Raw genomic sequence first — 6,561 nt, forward strand, 5'->3', positions numbered from 1 at the left:
TAAAAGACACCCCTTTCTGATCATTCAACTCATTCCTCACACTCTCAATCTCTCTTCTCCTCTCTCACTTTCTCTCAACTTTTCCTTCCCAATTTCCCTTTTGTTCAAGTGCCGGTTTCTTCTCTTGGGAAAGAGGTCATCATCAGCCATTGTTGAGCAGCAATTAAAGTTTTCATGAGCCACCTTGATAGCTGAGGACAATGGAGAACGAAGAACGGAGAACTCAGTCAAGCCACGGAGAAACACCAGATTTGCTTATTGTTCCCTATCTCTTTAAATTTCGTTGTTGTTTTGACAAACATGTTTATGAATATTTATGCTATTGAACTGGTTATTTTAATCAATCTAGCTTGAATTTAATTCATGTTGGGTTGATTATATCTTGCCTGCTTGAATTATTGAAATTGTGTTTGTGCTGTTATAGGCCTCGGTAAGATGCTTGATTGTGTAAAATCATACCTAAGTTATTCTTGCAATATTAATTGTTAGATAACTAATGAATTAATTATTAAATCATATTGAAATTTTAATTAATCGACACAATACTTAATCAGTGCATGTTTATTCTTCTAAGGTAGCTGAAGTTAATTTAGCATTGTATTTGGTGATACATATGCCTTGCATAACTTGCAAGATTATTGTGACTAAACTGTTTCAAGGTAGAAATACTCTGTTACCTCCCTTGATCTTTTATATGCTTGTGAAGATTGATTAATCGCTTGGATTGACATTGAAAAATGTTCAAGAGATTGATTAATTTAATAAGTATGTATGAGCAGTGGTTAGCAAATTATCGAGTTGCCATGAATTTGTTCGTTGCAGTATAAACATAAGTTTAATAATTCTAAGTTAAAGGAATGTAATTAATCCAACACAATTATATCATCTTGATTAAACCTTATTTGAAATCGTGCATTAGAACCTTTTTATTTTTAAAATTTTTTTACTTAGTTTTTAAACTTTAGTTTTTAATCATCTTTAAACCAAAATATTTCCCATCACCAAAGTGTTTTAACATTAATTTCATAAATATTCCTTTTTACAGTCCCTGTGGGTACGATAACTCGACATTTACTTGTCACTTTATTACTTGTTGTGATTGTGTACACTTGCACATTTTTGTCGTTTCAAGCTTTTGGCGCCGTTTCCGGGGACTATTTTAAAAAAAAGGAATTATTTGTGAATTTGTTTTTACATTTTGGTTTATTTATTTTTCTATTTAAATCTTTATTTACTTAATTTTTCTATGATTATTTCAAGTGTTTATGAGTATTGACCAAATTATTGACTTACTCCCTATGGACATTGAAAAAGAACGAACCTTTCGACAGCAAAGAAGACAAGCGAACCAGAGAAGGACTGAAGAGATAAACTTTGAGAATTTGAATCAAGGAAACGGAGCAAACCTTGCTCAGAATCTATCCTTATTGCTGATGATAGGGATAGAGATTTATGATAGTATGTCGTACCAGTATTTATCGATCTTAATCTGGGTATTAGGAGACCCGAAATCGAGGCACAACAATTCGAGCTGAAGCCAGTCATGTTCCAGATGCTTCAGACTGTGGGCCAATTCAGTGGAATGCCTACTGAAGATCCTCATCTTCACTTAAGACTATTTATGGAAGTGAGCGATTCTTTCAAGTTAGCCGGAGTACCCGAAGATGCATTACAACTGAAGCTATTCCCATATTTGCTAAGGGACAGAACTCGTGCCTGGTTGAACTCATTGCCACCGAACTCTATTTCTACATGGCAAGAGTTAGCCGAGAGATTCCTCATGAAGTATTTCCAATCAAGCAAGAATGCCAAGTTGAGGAATGAGATCATTGCCTTCCAACAAATGGATGATGAGTCCCTGTATGAGGCATGGGAAAGGTGCAAAAAGTTATTACGAAAGTGCCCTTATCATGGAATCCCACATTGCATTCAACTTGAGACATTCTATAATGGTCTCAACGCTCACACGAGGATGGTAGTGGATGCCTCTGCTAATGGTGCTCTCCTTTCTAAGTCTTATAATGAGGCTTACAAAATTATTGAGAGGATTGTCAGCAACAATTATCAATGGCCAACCAATCGAGCAACGTCAGGAAGACGAGTCGCTGGAATATATGAAGTGGACACTCTCACTTCACTCGCATCTCAGGTATCTTCAATATCCTCAATGGTTAAGAATCTTACCACTAATGGGTCTAACAGTTTTGCAGCCCAACCACCTAACTAATTTGAGAATATAGCCTGTGTTTATTGTGGGAAAGGACATTTGTTTGAAGAATGTCCATCGAACCCCGAATCCATATATTACATGGGTGACCAAAACCAAAAACCAAGGAGGTAAGGACTTCAATCCAACTTTTATAACTCATTGTGGCGAAATCACCCGAATTTTTCCTGGAGTAACCAAGGGGCTGGAACCAGTAACACTTACACCCAACCTAGACCAACTCAGCCGCTTAGTTTCCCCCAACAAGTTCAGAAACCAACCCAAGCATAACCATCCAATAGCTTAGAGAATCTATTGAAGGCATACATGGCGAAAAAAGGCGCCACTCTAAGGAATTTGGAGAGTCAAGTGGGTCAGCTTGCTACTGAACTCAGGAACCGACCACAAGGTGCTCTACCTAGTGACACGGAGAATCCGAAAAATTTGGGGAAGGAACATTGTAAAGTGTTGACATTGAGGAGTGGAAAGACAGTAGAGCCCAACACTGTCGAAGTTGAAGACGAGCCAGTTGATGCTCAAGATTTAGAAGAAGTTCAACCAAGTGTTGAAATTCCAGTTTCACCAGAACCAGAATCTACAAAACCCGACAAAGTAACCACCACCACCCTACCCTCAAAGACTTCAGAAATAGAAGCAGGATATTCAATTCAAGAAGTTCCTTGACTTACTCAAGCAACTTCACATCAACATCCCGTTGGTTGAAGCACTTGAGCAAATGCCGAACTACGTCAAGTTCATGAAAGATATCTTGTCTAAGAAACAAAGACTTGGAGAATTTGAGATGATAGCTCTGACAAAGGAATGCAGTGCATATCTTCAAGACAAACTACCCCCAAAATTGAAGGATCCTGGATGTTTTACCATACCGTGCAACATTGGAGCAACATATTGTGGTAAGGCATTATGTGACTTAGGTGCAAGTATCAACTTGATGCTTATGTCAATATTTAGGAAGTTGGGGATAGGAGAAGTTAGACCAACTACAGTTACGCTTTAACTAGCAGATCGATCCTTAGCACATCCAGAAGGAAAAATCGAGGACGTATTGGCACGTGTATATAAGTTTATCTTTCCTGCTGGCTTTGTAATTCTAGATTTTGAAGTAGACAAAGAAGTACCAATCATCCTTGGAAGGTCGTTCCTAGCAACTGGAAGGACCCTTATTGATGTGCAGAAGGGCGAGCTCACTATGCGTGTTCAAGATTGTCAGGTAACATTTAACGTCTTTAAGTCTATGCGATTTCCTGACACAATGGATGATTGCTCTGCAGTGTCTGATTTAGAGGATTTAATAGTGGAGAAGGAACTCAACTGTGTTGAGGACCCACTGGAAAGAATTTTGACATCGGATCTTCCAAATGATGAAAAAGAGGATGAATACTTAGCTTTGCTAGAAGCTAATCAAAGGGGATTTAATCTGCAATCCCGTTTTGAATCTTTGGAGTTAGAAAAGAGGGACTATTATCAACCAAAAGCATCGATCGAGGAGCCACCTAAATTAGAACTCAAGTTATTACCTTCTCATTTAAAATATGTTTATTTAGGTAATGCTTCTACTCTTCCTGTGATTGTTTCAGCAGAATTGACCACTAGGCAATAAGAGAAACTTATCTTAGTTCTGAAACAATTCAAGAAGGCCATCGGATGGACCATAGCTGATATTTGTGGTATTACTCCATCTGTATGCATGCAAAAGATTATCCTGGAAGATGGCAAAAAAGGGAGGATTGAAGGACAACAGAGACTAAACCCCATCATGAAAGACGTAGTAAAAAAAAAGATCATCAAGTGGTTAGATGTGGGTATCATCTATCCCATCTCAGACAATTCATGGGTAAGCCCGGTCCAGTGCCAAAAAAAATGTATCAAGGTCGTTGAAAATGAGAACAACGAGTTGATACCGACTAAAATGGTTACAGAATGGAGAATCTACATCGATTACCGAAAGCTGAACAAGGTGACTAGGAAAGATTTCTTTCATTTACCATTCTTGGACCAGATGCTGGATAGACTCGCAGGATGAGATTACTACTATTTTCTCAATGGATACTTAGGGTATAATCAGATTACAGTAGCACCGAAAGATCAACACAAAACGACATTCACCTGCCCGTACGGTACATTTACATTTAGACGCATGCCATTTGGTTTATGTAATGCACCTGCTACATTTCAAAGATATATAACGTCTATTTTTACTGACATGGTTGAGAAATATTTGGAAGTTTTTATTGACTATTTTTCAGTATTCGGAGATACTTACGATGATTTCTTAGCCAATCTAACTAAGGTACTAAGGCGATGTGAAGAAATGAATCTCGTACTCAACTGGGAAAAGTGTCATTTTATGGTATGGGAAGGATTTATTCTAGGGCATTGGATAACGAGACATGGGATCAAGGTAGACAAAGCAAAGGTAGACATTATTGAGAAACTCCCAGCTCTAACATCTGTAAAGGGTGTTAGGAGCTTTTTGGGCCTTGCCGGTTTTTATCGAAGATTTATCAAGGACTTCTCCAAAGTTGCTAAACCTTTATGTAAATTATTAGAGAAGAACTCTATATTCAAGTTTGATGAGGAATGCTTAAAAGCCTTCAACGATTTGAAGAGTCGATTAGTCATGACACCCATAATCGTCATACCAGACTGGGATTTGTCATTCGAATTGATGTGTGACGCAAGTGACTTCGCAATTAGAGCTGTCTTGGGCCAGCGAAGGAACAAAGTTTTTCATCCCATCTACCATGCAAGCCAAACTCTAACAGGAGCTCAACTAAATTATACGGTAACAGAAAAAGAGTTACTTGCTATTGTGTTTGCTTTCGACAAGTTTCGATCTTATCTGGTAGGTACCAAAGTGACTGTCTATACGGACCACTCGGCAATTAAGTATTTACTTGCGAAGAAAGACGCTAAGCTAAGGCTGATCCAGTGGGTACTTCTGCTTCAAGAGTTCGATCTAAAAATTTAAGATCGAAAGGGAGTAAAAAATCAAGTAGCAAATCACTTGTCCAGATTTAAGCCACAAGAAGGGAATTCTCCTCTTATACCAATTCAGGAGACGTTTCCAGACGAACATATCCTGAAGGTAAATCATGTCCATAATACCCTTTGGTTTGCTGATATTGTTAACTATTTAGCTTATGGTTTGATGCCAATTGATAAGAAGTATCAACAAAGGAAAAAGTTTCTTCACGATGTGAAGTACTATTTCTGGGAAGAGCCATATGTGTTTAAAAAGTGTGCAGATCAGATGATCAGGAGATGCGTGGCAAAAGATGAAATACCAAAGTTTTTATACCACTATCACTCAGCTCCAAGTGGGGGACACTTCGAAGGTACACGTACAGCGGCCAAAGTATTGCAAGCCAAATTCTTTTGGCCAACACTTTTCAAGGATGCATATGCTTACGTGAAGAGCTGTGATCGATGTCAAAGGATTGGAAATGTCACCAACAGCAATGAGATGCCTCAAACAAACATCATTGAGGTAGAGTTGTTCGATGTATGGGGTATTGACTTTCTTGGTCCTTTTCCTCTGTCCTGCGATCACAGGTACATACTAGTAGCAGTAGACTATGTGTCTAAGCCGGTCGAGGCTGAGGCATATCTGACAAACGATGCTAAGGTTGTGATGAAGTTTTTGCAAAAGAATGTGTTCACAAGGTTTGGAACCCCAAGAGCTATCACCAGTAATGAAGGATCCCACTTTGTGAACAAGTGGTTAAAATGGTTATTAGACAAGCACGGAGTGAAACATAAGGTTGCAACAGCTTACCATCCGCAGACAAATGGGCAAGCTGAATTGGCAAATAAGGAGATCAAAGTCATACTTGAGATGGTATTCTGCCCGAACCGACGAGATTAGTCCACAGGACTAGATGATGCTTTATCGGCTTACAGAACAGCATACAAGACGCCGTTAGGGATGTCACCCTATAGGTTGGTCTTTGGGAAAGCCTGTCATCTACCATTGGAGTTAGAGCATAAAGCTTACTAGGCTCTTCAACAGCTTAATTTGGATCCTAAGCTCGCGAAAGAGAAACGGATGTTCCAACTCAATGAGTTAGAAGAGTTCCGAATGTTCTCATATGAAAATGCCAAATTACGTAACGAAAGACTCAAGAAATGGCATGACAACCACATTCGAGTTCAAGAATTTGAAGCAGGTTAGCAAGTCTTGTTGTTCAATTCCAGATTGAAGTTCTTTCCAGGTAAGCTAAAATCACGTTGGTCCGTTCCATTTATGATTCACCAAGTCTATCCATACGGAGTTGTTGAACTCTAAGGTAAGGGAGGTAATTTCCGAGTTAATGCTCAACGCCTGAAACATT

The 6,561-nt window shown here is 38.7% G+C and overlaps 1 non-coding gene across 1 annotated transcript; it reads right to left on the bottom strand.

The window, feature by feature from the left end:
• Nucleotides 1-1,810: 1,810 nt before the first annotated feature.
• On the bottom strand, nucleotides 1,811-1,917 carry LOC128035718 (small nucleolar RNA R71). Its single transcript, XR_008192269.1, has one exon. It is a non-coding gene; the product is annotated as a small nucleolar RNA R71 (small nucleolar RNA).
• Between the last annotated feature and the right edge of the window lie 4,644 nt (nucleotides 1,918-6,561).

Source organism: Gossypium raimondii, chromosome 12, assembly GCF_025698545.1.
Source record: "Gossypium raimondii isolate GPD5lz chromosome 12, ASM2569854v1, whole genome shotgun sequence".
NCBI classification, from domain to species: domain Eukaryota; kingdom Viridiplantae; phylum Streptophyta; class Magnoliopsida; order Malvales; family Malvaceae; genus Gossypium; species Gossypium raimondii.